At 34.3% G+C, this 23115-nt stretch overlaps 2 pseudogenes; both read left to right on the forward strand.

Moving 5' to 3' along the window:
- Window positions 1-343: 343 nt before the first annotated feature.
- Window positions 344-11457, forward strand: LOC141521175 (signal recognition particle subunit SRP54-like; annotated as a pseudogene).
- Window positions 2688-6453, forward strand: LOC141521182 (pyruvate dehydrogenase (acetyl-transferring) kinase isozyme 1, mitochondrial-like; annotated as a pseudogene).
- Window positions 11458-23115: the final 11658 nt, after the last annotated feature.

Below are 23115 nucleotides of genomic sequence, written 5' to 3' on the forward strand. Positions count from 1 at the left end.
TAGATTGCTTTGCTGAACAACCTGTGTGTATATCATTGAGATGGAATGTTATTGTGCTATGAGAAATGACAAGCAGGATTAGGACTCCAGCTTGTCCACCCTGGGTGGTATCTAGCTGGATGAGCAGAGGATCTAGTTACCATATTCACAGTCAGGAAGTCAGGGTGCATTGTCCCATTTCTACCTGAGTGTCTCTTCTTCCATGGCAGAATAGGATGATTTCAGGTGCTGTGGTGCTTACTCTGTCTGCCTAGATATCACCTTTTAAGGTTGTTTTTAACTATCAAGATGGTGATAGCATATCTTGGAAGAAAATTAACCTCAGCACTATGATCATTGAAAAATGCCACCATTATCAATGAAGAGGTTTTAAATGCTATGCTAAAAGGAGTCCATACAGCATTACTGGAATTTGATGTTAATATTAAATTGGTGAAGCAGCTCAAAAATAATTTCAGGAGGATGGTTAGGTGGCACAGTGGATAGAGCACCGGTCCTGGAGTCAGGAGTACCTGGGTTCAAATCCAGCATCAGACACTTAATAATTACCTAGCTGTGCGGCCTTGGGTAAGCCACTTTAACCCCATTTGCCTTGCAAAAGCCTTAAAAAAATAATTTCAGGTATGCTATTGATCTTGAAGAATTGGCATCTGGTCTAAACAAAAGAAAAAATATTCAGCATCCTGTATTTAAGGAACTTGTGAAGCTCATAGCCCTGGAGTTAAAAGCCTGGACACCAACCAAAGGGAAATTAAATCTTCTTATGTTTGTTAGGTTGCAGGGTATGGGTAAAGCCATAACATGTTCTATAATTATCAAAGAAAAGGTTAGGAAAATGTGTTTGATATATGCAGAGCATTCAGAGCAGGAAATTTTCACCTACTAAAACAGAATGTTACCAAAGCAAGAATTCCATATTGTGGAAGCCATATAGCAATTGATCCTGTGATCATTTCCTCTGAAAGGATGGAAAAATTCAAAACTTGAAAACTTTGAAACTGTTGTTATTCATACCTGTGATCATCATAAAGAAGATAGTTTGAAGAAACCAAGTTCCTAGTGGTATACAACCTATAACATTGTTTATATAATGAATGTCTCCATTAGTAAGGCTTGTGAAGCTAAGACTTTCTAATTTTTTTTAGATTTTTCAAGGCAATGGGGTTAAGTGGCTTGCCCAAGACCACACAGCTAGGTAATTATTAAGTGTCTGAGATCGGATTTGAACCCAGGTACTCCTGACTCCAAGGCCGGTGCTCTATCCACTGAGCCACCTAGCCGCCCCAGACTTACTATTTTTTGAAATTAATTTAGTATTTTATTTTTCCCCAATTACATGTAAAAACAATTTTCAACATTCATCTTTAAAACTTTGAGTTCCACCTTTCTGGAGAGCAATTTGGAATTACGCCCAAAGGGCAATAAAATTGTGCATACCCTTTGATCCAGCAATACCACTACTGGATCTATACCTGAAGAGATCATGAAAAGGGGTAATAACATAAAAAGCAGCTCAATTTGTGGTGGCAAAGATTTAGAAATTGAGTGAATGTCCATCAATTGGGGAATGGTTGAACAAATTGTGGTATGTACATTATGGAACACTACTGTTCTATTAGAAACCAGGAGGTTTGGAAATTCAGAGAAGCCTGAAAGAATTTGCATGAACTGATACTGAGTGAGATGAGCAGAACCAGAAGAACATTGTACACCCTAACAGCAACATGGGGTTAATGATCAATCTTAATGGACTCGCTCATTCCATCAGTGCAACAATCAGGAACAATTTTGGGATATCTGTGGAGAATACCATCTGTATCCAGAGAAAGAATTGTGGAGTTTGAACTAAGAACAAAGACTATTAACTTTAATTTAAAAAAAAAAACATTATCTTACTGTGTAATTTTGCTATCTCTTATATTTCATTTTTTTCCTTAAGGATATGATTTCTCTCACACATTCAATTTAGCTCAATGTATAGCATGGAAACAATATAAAGACTATCAGACTACTTTCTGTGGGGTGGGGAACAAGATTAGAAGAAAACTGTAAAATTCAAAAATAAATAAATAAAAATTAAAAAAAAACGTTGAGTTCCAAATTCTTTCCTTCCCTTCCTTCCCTCTCTTCCTACCCCCTTCATTGAGCAGGTAAACAATTAGATATAAATTATACAGAAGTAGTCATGCAAAGCATATTTTCATATCAGTCATATTGTGAAAGGAAATTAAAAAAAACAAACTTTAAGAAAAATAAAGTTAAAAAGCATGTTTCAATCTGTACTCAGATACTATCAGTTGTTACTCTAGGGATGGATAGCATTTTTCATCTCAACTCATTCAGAGTTGTCTTGGAACATTGTACTGCTGAGAATAGCTAAGTCATTCATCTTAGTAGTATATTGCTATTATTTTATACACAATAAATTTCACTTCACACAACTTATATAAGTCTTTCCAAGTTTTTCTAAGAGTATTCTTCCCATCATTTCTTATATCACAGTAGTATTCCATCACAATCACATAGCACAGGATGCAGAGAGTTGCAGGGGCAATGGTACCTCTGGGTTTCAGGTCTGCTGTTTCTTCTCATCTTCTAGAATGCATTTCACTATGAGGTTAATGAGGTATTTGTGATTGCAGCTTCAGCCCGAGTCCAAGCCTGGGTCCCTTCTCCTTGTCCCACTCTCCATGATGCAGTTTCTAGATCTGTGAATGCATGTGAAAATACCTCATTTATGTTTTTGCAGGAGTTGTCAGTGAGATTGACAAATATAATGAAAGAAATAAGTCTTATTCCAGACAATCTTCCTCCAGACAATCTTCCTCCAGACAATCTTCATTTGAACTGATCCAGAACTGGTACATACAGAATCTATAGGAGTTCTTTGAGTTTAATGACAAAAGTGCTGAAGATGCTAGAGTTGTTTATGACTTTACAGACACTGTGATAAGAATCTGGAATCAAATGGTGTCATTCCTACCATGACTCAGGATGTGATTAAATACAAGGAAAGTTTTGGTGTGGATCTAAGGACCAGTCAGAATATACAATATTAAAAAAAGAATATACAATATTTTTGGATTGTTTTTACATGAGTTGCATTTCATTCAGAATGCTACTCAATCAGCACTCCTTACTGTTTAGTGGAAAAGGAAGAGGCTCAACTCACTGAAAACACATTGGAAGCATTAATCCAAATTGTAATGATGTTGAAGTTATTAAAGATGGCTATGAAAATGCAAAGTATTTTTTGTGACTTTTATTATATTAATTCTCCAGAACTAGAACTTGAAGAATTAAATGCAAAATCACAGGATAGCCCATGGATATGATTTATGTACCATCACATCTCTACCACATAGTTTTTGAACTTTTCAAGAATGCAATGAGCAGTGTGGAGCCAAGATGGTGGCAAGAGAAAAACCTCTCTTAGGTGCTCTCTTCAAAATATTTAAAAACCTTAAAGTTATGACTCTAAATTATCAAGAGACAGAAACCACAAAAAGATCCAGTGAGGCAATTCTCCAGCCCAAGGTAACCTGGAAAATAGTGGAAAGCTGTGTTCCATGGGGTTGGAGGGGTGGCACTGGAACTTCAGCCTCCTGGGAACAGCCTCAGGGCACCTGGGAGCCCTGGCTCCCAGCAGCAGAAGCGGTTTTCTGGCCTGCAACCCAGGGAGCACCAAGTACAACTTGGAAGATCAGCAGGGAGACCTCTGCCAGAGCGAGCATGAACCCTAGGCCCTCAATGTGGCCACAGCAGTCAGTGCAGCTCAGGTATTCAGTGCATACCAGATCCCAGGAAATAGAAGCAGGCCTGTGGAGCCACCCAGCAGGAGCCTCCAGACAGCTGTGCCCTGAGTGCTCAGTTCACCAAAGTCAAGGGAGTGGAGGGAGACTGCCAAGGTCTGTCCTCTGTAACGGAGCTCTGGGGCTTTGACCACATTCAGACCCTGTTCACAGTCTCACATACTGAATTCCAAAAGCTCAGGAAGCACCCCAAAACCAGGCACAGACTGGGGAAATGAGTAAACAGAAAAAAAGGAACCTGACCAAAGACAATTACTTTGGTTCCATGGAAGACCAAACCACACAATCAGAAGATGAGAAAGTCCAAGCTTCTGCAACTAAGGACTCCAAAAAATATAGAAGTTGGGCTCAGGCTATGACAGAGCTCAAAAAAGATTTTGAAAATCAAGTAAGGGGGGATAGAAGAAAAATTGAGAAAAGAAATGAAGAGAGATGCAGGAAGAACATGAAAACAAAGTCAGCAGCTTAATCAAGGAGATCCAAATAAATGCTGAAGAAAATAACATGTTAAAAACCAGCATAGGTCAAATGGATAAAACAGTTCAAAAAGTTATTGAGGAGAAGAATGCTTTAAAAAGTAAAATTGGCCAGATGGAAAAGGAGATAAGAAAACTCTCTGAGGAAAACAAATCCTTCAGATATAGAATGGAGCTAAAAGAAGCTGATGACTGCAAGAAATCAAGACATAATAATTCAACACCAAAAGAATGAAAAATTAGAAGAAAATGTGAAATATCTCATTGAAAAAAAATGTATCTGGAAAACAGATCCAGAAAAGATAATTTTAAAAATATTGAGATACCTGAAAGTCTTGATCAAGAAAAGAGCCTTGAACTCATTTTTAAAGAATTTCTACAGGAAAATTACTCTCATATCCTAGAAGCAGAGGGAAAAATAGAAATTGAGAGAATCCACCAATCTCCTCTGGAAAGAGATCCCCAAAAAAACAACTCCCAGGAATATTATAGCCAAGTTCCAGAACTCCCAAGTCAAAGAGAAAATATTATAAGCAGCCAGAAGAACATAATTCAAATATCATGGAGTTGCAGTCAGGATCACACAGGACTTAGCAGCAACTACATTAAGGGTTCATAGGGCTTGGAATATAATATTCCAGAAGGCAAAAGAGGTTATTAGAATGCAACAGAGAAGCAACAACTACCCAGAAAAACTGAACAAACTTCCAGGGGAAAAGATGGACTTTCAATGAACCAGGGGAATTTCAAATGTTCCTGTTGAAATGACCAGAGTTGGACAGAAAGTTTGACCTTCAAGTACAGGACTCAGGTGAGACATAGAGAGTGGATGAGAAGGGTAAATTATGAGGGTTAATGAAGATGAATTGCATGGAAAGATGATACTGATAATATTCTTATGAACCTTCTCACTTAATAGAATAGGTAGAAGGAGCTTTTATAGAGGAGGCATAGGAGAGAGCTGAATTTGAAGATATACATTATAAAAATGGAGTCAATGGGTGAAAGGGAAATGTACTGGGAGTAAGAGAAAGGAGAGGTAAAACAGGCTAAGATATTTCATGTAAAAGATATTTCATGTAGCTTTCACAATGGTATGGAAGGGGAAAGGTTAGGGAGAATGAGGGAGCCTTCATTCTCATCAGAGATCTCAGAGAGGAAACAGCAAACACACCCAATAGGGTATAGACACCTAGAAGAAAAAGGAGAGAAGGGGGACAATGGAGGGGGGGATGTGAGAAATAGAGAAGAAGGTAGATCATAGGAGAGGATAGTCAGAGATAATACATTTTCTTTTTCACTTTTTGCAAAGTGCTAAGATTGGGTAGTCTGTCCTGGACCACAGGACAAGTTGGTTACTGGTCTCTGGGATGGGATGTGGGCTTGGGGCCTTTTGGCCCCAGGGTTGGTGCTCTATCTACTGTGCCACTCATCTGCCCCACAGCACATTTTTGAAGAGGGAAAGAGTAAAAGAAGAGAGAAAATATAATAGATGGTAGTGGGGAAGAATGGATGGAAGGAATTACAATCATTAACAGCAACTGTAGAAAAATACGGAAGTAACTTCTATGATGGACTTATGACAAAAATGTGATCCACCCAAGACAGAGATGAAAGTATCAGAACACAGACTGAAACTCATTTTTTCTCTTTCTTTTACTTTATTTCTCATGTTAATGTGCAAATAAATTAAAGAAAAAATTTAAAAATATGAGAAAAAGAATGCAATGAGAGTAACTATAGAATACCTTGCAGACAAAGATCTTTACCCTCCCATTCAAGAACACTGGGTAATGACGAAAGATTAATGTTGGTAGAGGTAGTATTCCTTTGAGGAAAATTGAAAGAATCCTCAATGATATGCATTTGACTGCACCCCAAACTCGTGTTGAGACATCTAGAGCTGTACCATTAACTGGTTTTGGTTATGGATTGCCCACATCTTGGCTTTATGCACAGTACTTTCAAGGAGACCTGAAATTGCATTCCTTAGAAGGTAATGGGACACATGCTATTATCTACATTAAGGTCCTATCTACAAAATCTGTGGAGAGACACCCAGTATATAATAAAGTTGGAAACATTAAAATTCCAATCATGAGGCAGATGACTAGTGTTTGCCAAGCAGTAAACCAAAGAACATAACCACATTCTGCAGTGCATAACTGCATCTAGGCCATCTGAAAAAGAACTAAACAAGTTTCTAATATATTTGAGAGGGACTTTGGAAAACTGTGTTAAAACAAACATTTCACATCTGATTTTCACACTCATTGACTGGCTAGAATAAATGGAAACTGAATTCCATATTTCAGACCTCTTAAAGCATTGAACGGTACTATTTAACTAAGAAGAAAGAAAATTCTAGCTACTATGTACATTTACTTTTAATTACTGCAAATGTGGCTAGCATGTTTTGCTTCCTTTTCAGTGGACTTCAAGGACTAGGTTTGGGTATAGAAATCTTCAGGTTCCACATGGGACCCATGCAATTTATCTTTTTTTTTTTTTAGGTTTTTGCAAGGCAAATGGGGTTAAGTGGCTTGCCCAAGGCCACACAGCTAGGTAATTATTAAGTGTCTGAGATCGGATTTGAACCCAGGTACTCCTGACTCCAGGGCCGGTGCTTTATCCACTGCGCCACCTAGCTGCCCCTATGCAATTTATCCTATATCTTTCACTTCTATACAGTAAAAACATTTCCCTAATTGTAATGATTAATTGGTTAACTGCTTTTTTTTAGACTGGGAACTCCTGTTATGCTTTATTTAATTCTACTTAGAAATGAGAGTAAATTAAAATTGTTTTCACATTAATCAGTAATTGCCTATTGGTTGCACTTAAAAAGGCAGAAAATTATTATCCTGTAGGTTTAATATATCTACTTTTTATTATTTTCCTTTTGTAGTTAACTTGAGTCATTTATTTTGAGAGGTAAATTTTCTTTTCCTGAACAGTATCTCTAGTTCTCTATGTTCAGTCAAGATTCTATGAAATTTATACTCTCTTCTGTTGATTAATTTTAGGTGGAAAATTTTTATTGCTAAATGACTGCAACTCTTCCTCAGAAGTTTTGAAGGGATAGCTATTTACTATATAATTACAATTTGTGTAGTGATCCTAATTATAACATTAAGAAGCAGGGTGACAGACATATTCATAAAAAGCCAGAATCAGAAAGGCCTAGATTCAAATCTTGCCTTGACCCATACCAGCAATTACCAAAGGTCAGTCACTTAAATTTCCTTTGCCTTAATTCTCTAAGATTGTAAATTGATTTGTGTTGATAGAGAGAATTTTCATGAGTTTACCATATTAATGAAATCATAGAGCTAGCTTCCTCCCCAACAAGGGATCCTAATAATGGTAGAATTATCTATACATGTCACATGGATATAATGATGGGTCTAGCTTAGGTTTCCACAGATATTAAAAAACATAATAAAACTTCTCTTAATTGGTCAGTCTCCCAGCCACCTCAATTGCTGAGAATTTGGTTGTGTAGGGGGGCACTTATATAGTTAATTGTATATAAGAGAACACAGCAGAATAGAAAGAATAAGATAAAACAAAGAACAATTGATAGCAAAGTTTAGACGTGAGGATAAAAAGTTGTATGTATTTTAATAAACCCAGTAGCATCATTCTGTCAGCATTAGTAATTGATTTTTGTAATAAATTACAAAAAGAGGTCAATTCTCCTTCAGAATTAGAGTTGTGGGGGCAGCTAGGTGGCTCAGTGGATAAAGCACCTTCCCTGGAGTCAGGAGTACCTGGGTTCAAATACAATCTCAGACACTTAATAATTACCTAGCTGTGTGGCCTTGGGCAAGCCACTTAACCCCATTTGCCTTGCAAGAGAGAATTAGAGTTGTGACTATAAAGAGAGAATTAGAGTTGTGACTATAAAGTAATGACAATTTTGTGAACCTATATCATTTTGATTAAGCCACTGTGGAGAGTGTCAAGAATTTAAAAAAAAAAAAACCTTTTTATTGGAAAATACTGAAATAGTTTCACTTATAAAGAATAGTGTGTTTTCTAATGATTCAAGTTAAATGAGGCATTACTATAATTGCAATGACATAATTTGGAAGAATGAGCAACTAGTTAAAAATTCTAATGGAATATTAGTTTAACCACATATTGCTAAATGAAGAGCAAATGATTCTGATTCATTACTATTGCTATTTATAACTGTCTTCAAATTTTCCAGCAGTAATGTGTATAAACTTTTAGAACTCTTCAAATGTTTTGAATAAATTATAAAAATAGTCAGAAAAAAAACCCCAATCACATAGCACAATTTGTTCAACCATACCTCAATTGATGAGTATTCTCCCAATTTATAATTCTTTGCACCACTAAAGTGTGCAATAAATATTTTTGTATATATAAGTCCCTTTCTGTTTTGCTTTTTATCTCTTTTGGGATAAATACCTAGTAGTAGCATTGTTAGGTCAAAGCACTGCTAGCCCTTTCAGCATAGTTCCAAAATTACTATCAAGAATGGTTGAGGGGCGGCTAGGTGGCAGAGTGGATAAAGCACTGGCCTTGGAGTCAGGAGTACCTGGGTTCAAATCCGGTCTCAGACACTTAATAATTACCTAGCTGTGTGGCCTTGGGCAAGCCACTTAAACCCGTTTGCCTTACAAAAAAAAAACTAAAAAAAAAAAGAATGGTTGAATCAGTTCACAACTTCACCAGAAATGCTTTAATGTCTCATTTTTCCCACATCACCTCCAACATTTGTCATTTTCTTTTTCTGTTATATTTGTTAATCTATTAGGTACGAGGTAGTAACTCAGAATTATTTTAATTCGCTTTTCTTCAATCAATAGTTCTTTCTGACTACTTGTAATATTCTCTCTTTGACCTGGAAGCTTTGGAATTTGACTATACTGTTTCTGGAAGTTTTCATTTTGGGATCTCTTTCAGGAGATGATCAGGGAATTCTTTCTATTTCTAGTTTACCCTCTTATCCTAGAATATCAGGACTGTTTTCTTGAAAGATGATGTCTAGACTCTTTTTCTGAACTAACTTTCAGTTAGTCCAATAAATTTTAAATTATCTCTACTAGAGCTAGAGTCAGTTGTTTTTTCAATGAGATATTTCATATTGTCTTATACTTTTTCATTCTTTTGGTTTTGTTTAATTGTCTGATTTCTCATAAAATCATTAGCTTCCATTTGTTCAGTTTCAATTTTTAAGAATATATTTTCTGGGGGCAGCTAAGTGGCGCAGTGAATAAAGCACCAGCCCTGGAGTCAGGAGTACCTGGGTTCAAATCCAGTCTCAGACACTTAATAATTACCTAGCTATGTGGCCTTGGGCAAGCCACTTAACCCCATTTGCCTTGTAAAAACATAACAAAAATAAAGAATATATTTTCTTCAGTACTCCTTTTTCATTTGGTCAATTCTATTTTTTAAGGGATTTTTTCAGTGAATTTTTGTACCTTTTTTCCTATTTGGATAATTCAGTTTCTCAAGGCATTCTTTTCTTCATTGGCTTTTGTTTAACCTCTTTACCATTAGGCCTACTCTGAATTTAAGGTTTTCTTCAGTATTTTTTGTGTCTCCCTTATAAAACTATTGACTTTTTTCATGATTTTCCTGCATCACCCTCATTTCTCTTCTCAATTTTTATTCTGTTTCTTACTTGGTTTTCAAAATACTGTTTGAGATCTTCCATGGCTTGGAATCAATTCATATTTTTCTTTATCTTGTTATTGTTATCTTCTGAGTATATGTTTTGCTCTACTTTATCACTATAGAAAGTTTCTATGGTCAGAATTTATTTCTGTTGTTCGCTCATTTTCCTACTCTATTTCTTAACTTTTAATTGTTTGCTAAAGAAAACTTTGCTTCCAGGTTAGAGGAAAGTGTCCCAAGTTTCAGAGGTTTTGTACAGCTATTTCTAGAGATAATTTGAGGGAACTATAAGTCTTCAGTTCTTCCAAGATGGTAGGATCTAAAGAGAGCTATGTTTAACTACTCTCCTGGTCTATGCTCTGAACTATGAGCGACCAAAAGCACTTTTTTTTTCCCTGAAACTGTGATGTTTCCCCATCCTATTGTAGTTGCAAAGAGATCCCTCCAATCTCCCTGTGACCAACTGCTCTATCCCCTTACTGTATATGGACTGAGAGCTCTAGAAGCAACCAGTGGTTTTCAAGGCCTGCTCCTGGTTTGCTGGGGCTGTCTGGACTGGCAGAGCCTACACACTCACCCAGTATGACAGACCTTCCCGATGACCTTCTAAGTTATCTTTGGCCAGAAAATTATTTTGGTGTGTCCTTTTGTGATTTCTGCTGCTCCAGAATTTGCTTTGGGGTACTATATAAAGCTGTTCAAAGGGGTTTGGGGAAGAGCTCAGTAACTTTTCTCCCTCATCCTGGCTTCTTCCACTAAACTAAGACTTTCAAAAGATAAAATAGATGTAGCCTCTGTAATTGTGATGAAATTTGGTGATGCAAAAGGTGATGGTGTACTCAATGCAGTTGCTGTCACAAAAAGTTAATTTTCATTGTTATTTGTGAGTATATAGATTACTTTGAACCTTTTTGAAGGACTAATAAAGAATGAATTGAAGTTGGATGACAATGAAGCACTTATAGAAAATTTAAAACAGGATAAGTTTACATTGAGAGATACAAATGGTACAATTCCAAAACATCATAAAAATGAGTCTGTTCATTCAAATATTGGGTATGAACCCTGGATTTGGAAAAGATTTTATGAGTAAAAGCAATGAATAAGAATCAATGGCAAAGCTAAAAATACTAATGATGATAATGAACAGTATAAATGATCATAATTTGACAGTACAGATGGTACAAAGATTTTCAATAAGCAACTAGAAAGATTCCAAAGTGTAGCAAGAGGATCAGAGAGATATTCAGGAGCTTTTGACACAATATACTAAATTTGCCCAGATGGTGAAAAAGATGGGTCAAAAAGTCAAAAGACTTTTCAAAAGAGATGACATATCTAAGAAAGTAAGCCAATCCCAGATAGTGAAACTGAACCAACAAATGGCCAAAATGATGTATTCAAAAGTTTTTCATCACATGAAAGATATGGTAGGACTACAGTCAATGATGAGGCAGTTTCAACAAGGAGCTGTTGGAAATGTAAGAGGCGTGACGGAATTCAATAGTTTGTAAAGACGAATCCTTAATATAAGCTGACCCAGATGGTGTTACTCTTTGCTGAGATTTCAGAATTGTCCTCCTTTATTTCTGTAAGGAAAAAAGGTATATTCTCCCTTTCCTTCTCTTCTTTCTCCACTTTTTTTTAGGGTATTGAAGAATATTTGGAGTTTGAGTTCTTCAGATTTATTTTCAGGCTTCTCAATTTCTTTAGTTTTCTGGAAATCACATATTTTTAGATTAAGAGAATAATTTGCAATAATTTCTACCTCAAAATTTCACTTGTTAAGTGAAACAAAAATAAAATTTAGTACATAGTTTTTTTTATTGTCTCAGAAGGTTGGCCATTGAATTTGTAAATAGTCTAAGTCAATTGTTACATGATGAAAAATATCACAAAGAAAAATATTGTAAATAAACTTTAAAGTGGTTATAATCAAAATGGTTTGTTAACTTTCTTTGTAGATTTAAATCTAAATTTTCAAAAATGGTATTTGGAAAGGCAAAATATAGAGTTAATACTATACCTCAAGAATGCAGTTATTTGTGGAAAATATGGTTAGTGTCTTAACCATGAATTTCTAAAGTTACATGTAACACAGTATAATTAAGATATTTTGCCAGAGAAAATTGAAACATTTTCCAGTAAATTGCTTCACAACATTAATATGAGGTGTTGTTGTTAAGGAATTGTAAAGCAGTATACATATAAATCAACTGGTTTTAACTTTTTAAGGCCAGTTCTGAGGTTTTTCAAAAAAAAAGATGAGATGACTACCTATTAATTTAGAGAGAAGACAGCACCAATAACCATAGTTTTTGTTTAAAGTAAAAACACCACTTAAAGAATAATTGTTGATAAATAGCTAAAACACATGCTTTATAGTATCAATCTGTTTATAAAAAATTAAGTTGAAATTATACATTTGTAATCAAAGTATTGTTCAGGGGCAACTAGCAACTAGCCCTGGAGTCAGAAGTACCTGGGTTCAAATCCGGTCTCAGACACTTAATAATTACCTAGTTGTGTGGCCTTGGGCAAGCCACTTAACCCCATTTGCCTTAAGAAAACCTAAAAGAAAAAAAGTATTGATCAAAACTCAGTATAGTTGACTGGTTCTTTGTTTTCCCTGGTCAATTGAAGTTCATTCAGTTGTGAAGATAAACAAGACTACCAGAAAAATTATCTTTTCTTATTATTTTTTAAAAATTATCATATGTTTAGTAAATATGAATATTTCCATTTATAAGGAACAGAAAGATTATATATAAAACCATGAATCTTTTACATGTAACTCAATTTTTATAGATATATATTAAACTATCCCAAAAGTATACTGCCTATCTATATTCTTTTCTAAACTTTCTCATGTTCTCTTGTATATTTAAAAAAATTCTTAAAATACTTTAAAATTTTTTAAAAATCCTCTTTTTTGTATCACTGTAACTACTCACTCGCTACTCCATTTAATTATTATTGACAGCATAGAGAGCTTGAACATATTTTTGTTAGTGAACTACAAACCAGGGCAAGCTGATCTTCAACAAAAGAGTCAATTTCTTAGTGTAGGATCAAGGAAATATATATTAGCTAATTCAACTATACAGTGTCACTAAGATTAGATTCTTTCAAAATCTAAAGAGAAAATGTACTGAGGCTCAAAAACAAATAAGTCAAAGAAAGAAAATAGTTTGAAAAATATGTTTAAGATATAATGTACTCTTTGTATGCATTTTTGTGATTTTTTTTCTTAAGATATGTTTGCAATTGTCAAACACACTAAGGAGAACTGCCCAATTTTCCTTTTCTCTATAGTAAGTTGTAGCATAATGAAGACTTTTCCAATGATTTTTTTTTCTAATTTCAATGTGGGGAGGGTTAGCTAGGTAATACAATGGTTAGAGCACCAGCCCTGAAGTCAGGAGGACCTGAGTTCAAATCCAGCCTCAAGACACTTAATAATTACTTAGCTATGTGACCTTGGGCAAGTCACTTAACTCCATTGTCTTGCAAAAAAATTAGCAATAACTTCAGTGGAGGAGAGAATTAGATATGCAGAGGAAAGAATAATTGTTGGAATAGAAAGAGCCATGTTGTCCCCAAGAATGAGATGAAATTTCAAATCCTGGCCATGGCACTTACTCTGTGATCATGTACAAATCATTTAACTTATGAGTCTTGTTTTCCTCAATTTTTATAAAATAGTAGAGCTGAACCACATCAAGGTTCCTAGCCTGAGATACCCATACCACTATGAGGTATACAAAAATTATCAAGGGGAGAGAGGTACAGGAAAGAGACTAGGTCTGTAATTTCCTTGGCAAAGGTAATTCCTACACCCACAATGGTACATTCTCTGAAAATTATAGTCTTTTTTTTTAGTTTTTTTTTTTGCAAGGCAATGGGGTTAAGTGGCTTGCCCAAGGCCACACAGCTAGGTAATTATTAAGTGTCTGAGGCCTGATTTGAACTCAGGTATTCAGAAAATTATAGTCTTAAAGAGTTTAAGTCATATGCCCAGGGTCACATAACAGTATGTGTCAGAGATGGGATTTAAACCAGGTTTTCTAAGTTTTGATTGCAATTCTCTATTCACTATTTCCTGTTATCTCTCTTAAAAACTATATTATCCTATTTAAACAATCTAAATGCGTAATTGTTAGTAAAAAATATTATAGATTGGAGAGAGTTGGGTAAATAAATGAGCAGATAAAGGAAACTTTATAGTGTCTCTGAAAAACTTGAAAGAGACAATGGAAAGAAGTAATATAATTCTTACTGACCTAAACTAAATGAATTAGTTTTTAGATCTGAACTTCTAGTTCTATTAAGTAAGAAGAAATGAATAGCAACAATCCAGTAAGAGATTAACTGATTCCCAAAATAACTAGAAATTCCAAATTAATTTCCATTTAATGAAATTGCAACATGTTTGTCATTTTCTTGGACAAGCACATGTTTATAAGGATTTAATTATGTTAATAATAATTTAGCTCTATGAAGTCAGCTTTTCAGTCCCATACTCACTGTTGTTTTGCAAAAAACAAAGTAGAGGCTGAATGTGATGTGTCTATATCTCTTCACAGAGAAAAAAAGTTTTGATTGTCAGGAAATAGAATCAAACATCTAACTAGACTGTTCTCATAAATACTGACAACTTTATGCTATTAAAATATTATGTATTCAATAAAATTTTCTTTATGAAAAATTAAAAAAGGAGTGACAAGAAAATTTTCTGAAAATCCTGTAGAGATTTACAAGAGATAATGCAAAGTAAAGTGAGCAGAAACAAGAGAACATTGTATATGGTAACAGCAATATTGTGTGATAAAGAATTGTAAATGGCTTAGTTATTCTCAACAATATAATGATCCAAGACAATCCCAAAAGACTCATGATGAAAAATGTTATCTGCCTCCAGAGAAAGAATTGATATTTTTTGAATACAGACTGAAACATAATAGTCTTCTTATACAAAATGAATAATATAGTAATGTTTTACATGATTGCACATGTATATAATCTGTATCAGATTCCTTACTGTCTCAGGGATATGGTAGGGCAGGGAGAGAGGGAGGGAGGCAGGGATAGAATTTGGAATTCAAAACTTTAAAAAAACAGTGAAAATTTTTTAATATTTAATTGTCAAAAATTAAATGCTATTTTTAAATAATTGACCTTGGCAAGAAAGGATGTTTTATTATAAGAAAGTAAGAGAATGTGGTAAATCATATCAAGCTAGCTAACCTGACTTGAAGAGAAGGGAATAAACAAGGAGTTCATGGTAAATAGTACTGACTTTATCATTAAAGAAAATCTTTAACTGAGAGGACAGAGAAAGACAATACAGGAGGCTTGATGAGAGACAAGAAATTTTGGAATATCTTCTCTTGGGAGTGAAATACAAAACCAGGGCAGAAATTTTAAAAATTGCAAAATTTGCTGTTTACCCATTTAGCATGGTTATGTGATTTCCTTCAACCCTCTTCAGTAACATGTACAGTGGTAGGAATCATCCAGGATTAGAGTTTCTCAAAGGATGAGCTAGACATGGGGAAGGAGACTTGACAGTAGATGACAGGGTGAAACTGAATTGGCTAACCACAGAATCAAAACTAAAAGAATAAAATTAAACATATTTTTGTGATTCAGTGACTCCTTGTTATTCCTTGAATGAGACACTCTAAATCCTGACTACAAAAGTTATCAATAAATATCCTTCACACTTAAAATTCTTTCCCTTCTCCTCTGCCTCAATTTCTCTGGCTTCTTTTTGAGTCCCTAAGGAAATTCTAATTTCTTCAAGAAACCTTTCCTGATTCCTCACTAATGCTACAGTCTTCCTTCTGTTAATTATCTCCAGTTTATCATATATATATACATATATATATATGTATGTATGTGTGTGCATGTGTCTGTATGTATATATGTATACATAGTGTTGCTATGTGTTTCTAATGCTTAATATGGTACCCGGCAAAATATAAGCATCTATGAAAGTTAGGTGACTGAATTCAGAACAGGGGTTATGGCCTCAGAAAATACTGTGAGGGGAAAAAATTATAGGTTGTGATAAGGGAGAAAATTAAATTTAGGAGGGGTGGGGTATAAGAAAAAAAAAGGTTACAGTCAGACAAGAGCAATGCCAGAGTTTTTGAACAAGGATGCAGAACATTTCTAAGTAGCGATTTGCTGGTAAATGACTCTCTAAAATATATTTTACACAAATATATATATATTATATATATATATATATAATTTGTTTAATAAATATCTTTTAGAGAATACATATATATATATAATGTCATATTTTTATAGTTCATTTGCATTATTAACATTCCCTCTTTCACTTTCTTAAGCATATCAAATGAACAAAACAATAACTCAATTCCTGGTTTATAATTTTTGCCAATTTCCTGAAATGTAAATGCTTTAACTGAAAAACAGTCGGCTCCCTTGACCCAGTCTGAGCTGGCTCTAGCACACTTCTTCCTGTTCATAGATAATGGTGAGGCCCAAGTTACAGCCACCTCTATATGTCTTTGGTGGAGTAGAGGAGCAGGACATAGCGTATGAAAAGACTGAGGACTTGGGAAACCAGAATGTTGGAAGGAATATCATAATGAACACCGAAGACAAATTTTATTCAGAAAAATATCAGAAACTTGCTTAATCAACCTAAATAAAATGAATTCATATATACATATATATGTATGTATGTATATGTATATATACATATATATGTATAATATACATATATATAATAGGTATAACAGTTTGCTTACAAAGTTCAAAAAGGTCAAATAATGTAATGAAAAGAGTTTGGGATTTGAAATAAGGAGAGACAGCTTCCCGTCTAGACTCTCCTGCTTGCTACCTGTATGACCTTCTGGAATTTACACCATGTCTTTGCGTCTCAGTTTCTCCATGTGTAAAATATGACGATAGCCTGGGCGGATTTTTAGGCTATTTTCATCTCCAAGTATTTTGAACAGTGATCCTCATACTTAAGAATGCTCATCCTGTCATTTCAGAAAGCCTGGAAAAACTTATACAAACTGATACATAGTGAAGTGAACAGAACCAGGGGAACCTTTTACATAATAGTTAACAGCAATATTATTCAATGAACTGTAATTGACTGAGCTCTCAAAAATACAATGAATTAACCAAGATAATAGCAAAAAGACTAATGATACTATCTACCTCCAGAGAAATAAATGCTTTTAATCAAAAACAAACTAAAGCTTGCTGTTATTTCATGTTCTTTCATTTTTTCTTTTATTAGTCTTCTTGTATAAAATAACTAATATGGAAATGTTTTACATAATTATTATTTGTTTCACTTATATCTCATTGTTTACCATCTCAAGGAGGAAGGGGAGAGGATTAGAAAAGGATAGAATTTGGAACTCAAAATTTTAAATAAAAATATTTTAAAAATTAAAAAATAAAAAGAATTCTCAGCCTGGTTTAATCTGTGGACAGTGAGGTAGTATCGTAACTAGAGGTTAGATGTGAAATCCAGATAATTTAAGTTCAAACTTTATCTCAGGCTTTTATGAACTATCCTGCCAAAAAAAAGTCACTTAATCTATCTCAGCCTATTTCCCCATCTGTACCATGAGAATGACAAAAAAACCCATAAAATTAAAATAATCTTCATAAAGCATTTTTATCATCTAAACATACAATATTGATGCTAGGTATTATACAATAAAAAAATTTAAATGCCTTTACCATGTCACACATATTAAGGCAGGAATACTTATGAACAGATTTGAGAATGGTTTTGAGTGGCTACAACTTTGTTAACCATATAATATTATTAATTAGAATGTCCCAGCTCTACTAGAATTTACTGGGGTGTTATTATACTAATTAAATAGAAGTTTAAGACATTTTATTTTATTTTATGAATTCATAAATCCTGAGGGTCAAATCACATCCTCCCACATAAAATTATAATGATATATGATTGTTTACTTATCATTTGGGCATTAGTTGTGTCTCTCAATTATTCACAAAAGAAAACTATTTTATAAAAATCTGAATGAGGCAGGTAGATAGCAGGTTCCTTATAGCACCATCCTTTCCAACATGTACCCATGCACTGTTTCTTTCTATAAGCCATTAGCTGCTTATACCCTAAGGATCTGACAGCATGCAATTACCTTGTAATTGCAAAATTAAACTTATATGTCCCTCATACTTCTGAGTGTTGAATTTCTCTTGTGAATTCATTCACTATTCAAACCCAAAACTTCATCAGTCTCACTGACATATCTGACTGTAATGGGAGAATTCTTCAAATGGAATTTTCTAAGTAAGATATCTCCATAATGCAAGGCCCCATTCTTTTGTTAGTACCATGAGATATATCAAGATGTATGAGTCAAGAATATCTGCCTCAGTATTGCAATCCACAATGCTAATATAATAATCATAGCTACACTAATAATAATGACTACAATAATAATTACAATTCAAGATAGTGTAAGGTAAATGCTGTAAATCAGATACTCTGCCTCTAATATGATAAAATGTCAGAACTGGAGGGGAACTTAGAGATTATCAAGTTCAACTCCACCATCTCACAGAACTGAGACTTCACAAAGATAATGAGCAGTAGGACTGAGACAGGAACTCAACTTTTTTCCACCACCTCATCTCTCTCTCTCTCTCTCTCTCTCTCTCTCTCTCTCTCTCTCTCTCTCTCTCTCACACACACACACACACACACACACACACACACACACACACACACACTTATACATAAAACATCCCATACATTAAGACATTACACAAGGGAAAGAATTAGTTCTGAGAGGTCTAAAAGGTAAAACTGAGGCCCACATATAAACATATATATGTATATATAGTGTTACAAAAAAATGGTGTATTTATATGAGATCAAAACTATCCACACATAAATATGCACACATATAACTCCTCAATATACTGTTTTATGAATATATATAATAGATATTATATAATAATACTAATTTATAATATATAATCTAGTAAATACTATTATATTATGCTATTCTATATTACATTCTGTTGTAGTATGCTATATAACATGTTATACTTTGTTATATTATGTTATGCCATATTATATATGTATATTTATATACATTAAAATATCGTCCATAAAGATATAGATATAGATATAGATATAGATATAGATATAGATATAGATATAGATATATTTTATACACATACACATATATATCTCAATCCTTAGAAAGCACAGGCATATAGAGTGTGGACATATTTTACATATGTATGTGTATGTACATACCTGCATAGATAGTGCTATTTTGTCTGATGTTGCTGGAGCATCAAGGTGCCTTGCTGATAAGGGAAGGAAGCTACATCATAAGACCAAGGACTGCCACAGCATTCATACACCACCAGAAGTCCTATTTCCTAACAAATCAGGTCAAAGGTTAAAACAGTTCTGGAAAAGTAATTAAGGAATATGTAAAAGTAAGTAAGCAGTAAGAAGGATGTCCATGCACAATACTCCCTTCACTATAATAACCATAATGTGCAAGTCATATATGATAACCTGGTCCTCTTAGATCATGGAGGACAACTAATAACTAAGTAACCAACTAGTAACTAGTCCTCTTAACTAAGTAACTATGTGGTTTTTTTTTGTTTAAGTGTGTTAGAGAGGTATACAATCTTTTAACAACATAGGGCTCATAGAAATACATGTGTCTGTTATAAAAACTAATGAAAAGATATATAAGGAATCTGGTCGGTGTGTAATTATAACTTCAGTGATTAATGTACTCTTCCAGTCATAAAAAATTAATTTTCAACTTTTGGCAATGACAATAAGAAATTTAGCTAAAACAAGTGAAATTTTTAGAATTTTTACTTTAGCATATAAATATCCCAGAAACATTTTATTAAAAACAAATGAAGGAGACGCCACCAATCTCTATGTGTTGGAATGTCTGACTCTTCTCCAAAATAACCCACTATCCTCTTACTGTAAAATGAAATGTAAAATAACAATAGCTAACATTTAAAGGGCTTGGAATGGTGATTTCATTGGTCTAGGTAACTCCCAAATGAAGAAATTCCTTCTATTAATAAATCAGAATACCTTCTGTACAATTTAAAGTCTTCAATACCAGGAGCCCCAAAAACTGCAATGATGTAGCAGAGTTCCACAGCCAGTATCTGTCAAAGGCAAGATCTGAACCCATGTTCTAAGAGTAGTAGTTCTCCACTCACTTTTCTATACATTCTGTGCATTAGAACTGATCTCTTTGATGTTTTCAAAATCATCCACTTAATATTCTAAAATTCTACTCTGATTCTTTTAGTCATTTCTGATTCTTCATGACCCCATTTTAGGATTTTCTTGACAAAGATACTGGAGTGATTTGCCATTGCCTCCTCCAGCTCATTTTATATAAATGAGGAAACTGAGGCAAACAGGGTTAAGTGACTTGTCCAGGGTCAAACAGCTAGTAATGTCTGCATACAGATTTGAACCCAAGGAAGTGATTTTTCCTGAACTCTATGTACTATGTTGCCACCCAACTTTCCAGGTCTTGCCACTATTTGTCTCATTTAGGTTATAGTGGTTCCCTTATTGCCCCTTCCACATTGTAATTTTCTTCACTGTGATTTCAATGTATTACAAGTCAAGATAAGAAATTAAATGGGAATTTTGGGGGGAGTTTTGCAGAAACTGCAGACATGTGCAAAGGGTCAGTAGACAATACAGAAAAAGCTTAGAAATTCAGAAATGCATAAAATTTATGTACAATGCTGTATAATATCAACATATTTTATCTTTTAATACCATAATTATTCAGAATTCTTTTCTTATACAAAGAGAGAGGCAAAAAATTTTACACAGATCTTTCCAGATTGGGAGGTGAAGCACTATACATACCCCTGATCCCTGCAATGTGGAAGGGAAAGTTCTTTATAATCTATTTACAACTGTTTACAACTTAACTCTAAACAGTTTTCAGGGAATATTACCCATAATTGTCTTGCACATACTATATGGTCCAGCCAAATTGTCTTCCTGGTGAGGAATAGGAAGTTGCTCACTTATGTCATTCCATTTCCTATCTTTTTTTCAAGTAGTTCCCTGGACATTCCTCTTGCCTCACCTTTATCTCTTAGAATACCTAACTTCCTTCAAAGTTCAGATCAAGCACTAATTTCCACTTATAATGTTTATTCTTTCTCCCAGTTGCTAATACCTCTTCCACCCACCCCCAAAAGGAGGCAGCTCCCACCCTGAAGGACTAAAACCTATGACTAGTATTTTTATGTCATAAATTGCGAAGAATTATCACCACCCTCTAGAGCAAGTGTGTCCAATCACAGGCCACATGTGGCCCTCAAAGTTCATTCATCCGGCCCACATAAGAACATGAAGAGATAGGTGAGTGCATGCACCAATATTGCAATATCACAGACCAGCTTACTTCATAACTAAAACAGCTCAACTTTTTCACTTAACTAACATTTTGTGGTCTGAACCACCAGAGTCTTTTTGGCTTTTTACATATATGCATATAGGAGTAAGTGTTAAAATATTATGACCTAGACTAATTGGAATAGTCAACTTTATTGCATGCAGTATTAACTGTTATTTTGTCACAGGATTTTGAGAAGAGATTTCAAGATTGTAGAAAACACCAACTGCATTTTAGTATATTTACTACTCCATTCTCAGTTGATATTATCACTGTTTCCTGCAAATGTGCAAATAGAACATATAGGGTTACAATTAGATACAATTTAAAGGAAAATTTATGCTGTGTTTTTATTGGATTTCTTTTGGGGAATACCCAAACACATTAGAAATTCAATTTACCTGAGCCATGTGGTATAATGGAAAGAACACTGGACTCAAAAGAGATTCAGAACACCTGGGTTCTCATCTTGACTATGCTATTGATTTATGTGAGACTTTTGACAAGTCTCTTCACATCTCTGGGCTTTAGTTTCCTCATCAGGGATTTTAGGAGATTGGACTAAAGGCTCCCCAAGGTCAATTCCTATGTGGACTTTCACTGAGTCTGTGAATCAGCTTAAATTATGCTTGAAGATTGTAATACCAGGAAAAAGAAGGAACTGAACTTTTTCACCAAATTTCCATTGATTCAATGCCACAAATACTTATTTTTTTAACATTCTGTTCAAGTTACTGTGCTAAGTGCTAGGAATACAAAAATTAAAAGATGCAGTTCCAACACACATTCTAATTGGGGACAGAGAGGATGTAATATGTGCACTATTAAGTATTTTGAGGTAATTTGAGGAAGAAAAAAAGCACTGGCAAAAAGTCATGGCAGTAAGTCAGAGAAAGTCTCCCTAAGGAATTGTTTACTGAACATTGAAGGAAAATAAGGATTCTGAGGTGAAGATGAAAAGTAAGTGGATACAGATTAACATTTTCCAGGCAATTTATAGTCCTAGAGATTTGCCTAGAGCAGCAATGTCAGATTCAAAAGGAAAAGGATACTAGGATCTCATATATTGAGTAAGAAAATCACAAATTAACAGTATCTATGTTGCGTTGTATTTTTATTTATTTGTTCATCCTTTCCCAATTACATTTTAATCTGGTTTCTGGGACATTGGGGAGTTTTGCAGACTTCTTGAAGTTTGACATCTCTAGCCCTAGAACATTGAGAGTTTAAGTGATTTATTTACCCATGGATCAACAGCTGTTTTATATCTGATTCCAATGCAGGAGATATAAACATCTAATACTCAAGTTTCTCTTTACACCAGAGTACATGAAAACCTTACATGCCTATCTGAAAAAGTTGTATTTTCTCATAGAGGCAAAGAAGAACTAATGGTTCTTCAGTATGGGGGAGACCTGTCATATATCTACCTTAGGAGGATAATTTGGGGAGGTATACAGAGGAATGTATGAAAAACTTCTATTGTCATGACTTTAACATTCTTTTGGTAGGTGTCCCATTGAGTCACTCCATTGCTACATATATATAAATATAGATGGACAGATAGATATCTATATACATATATATATATATGTGTGTATATACATACACATTGTGTATACACACACACACACATATATCTATCTATCTATCTATCTATCTATATATATATATATATATGTATATATATATGATGGATGTTGCCAGTGG

This window comes from Macrotis lagotis, chromosome 1, assembly GCF_037893015.1.
Source record: "Macrotis lagotis isolate mMagLag1 chromosome 1, bilby.v1.9.chrom.fasta, whole genome shotgun sequence".
In the NCBI taxonomy this organism is placed as follows: domain Eukaryota; kingdom Metazoa; phylum Chordata; class Mammalia; order Peramelemorphia; family Peramelidae; genus Macrotis; species Macrotis lagotis.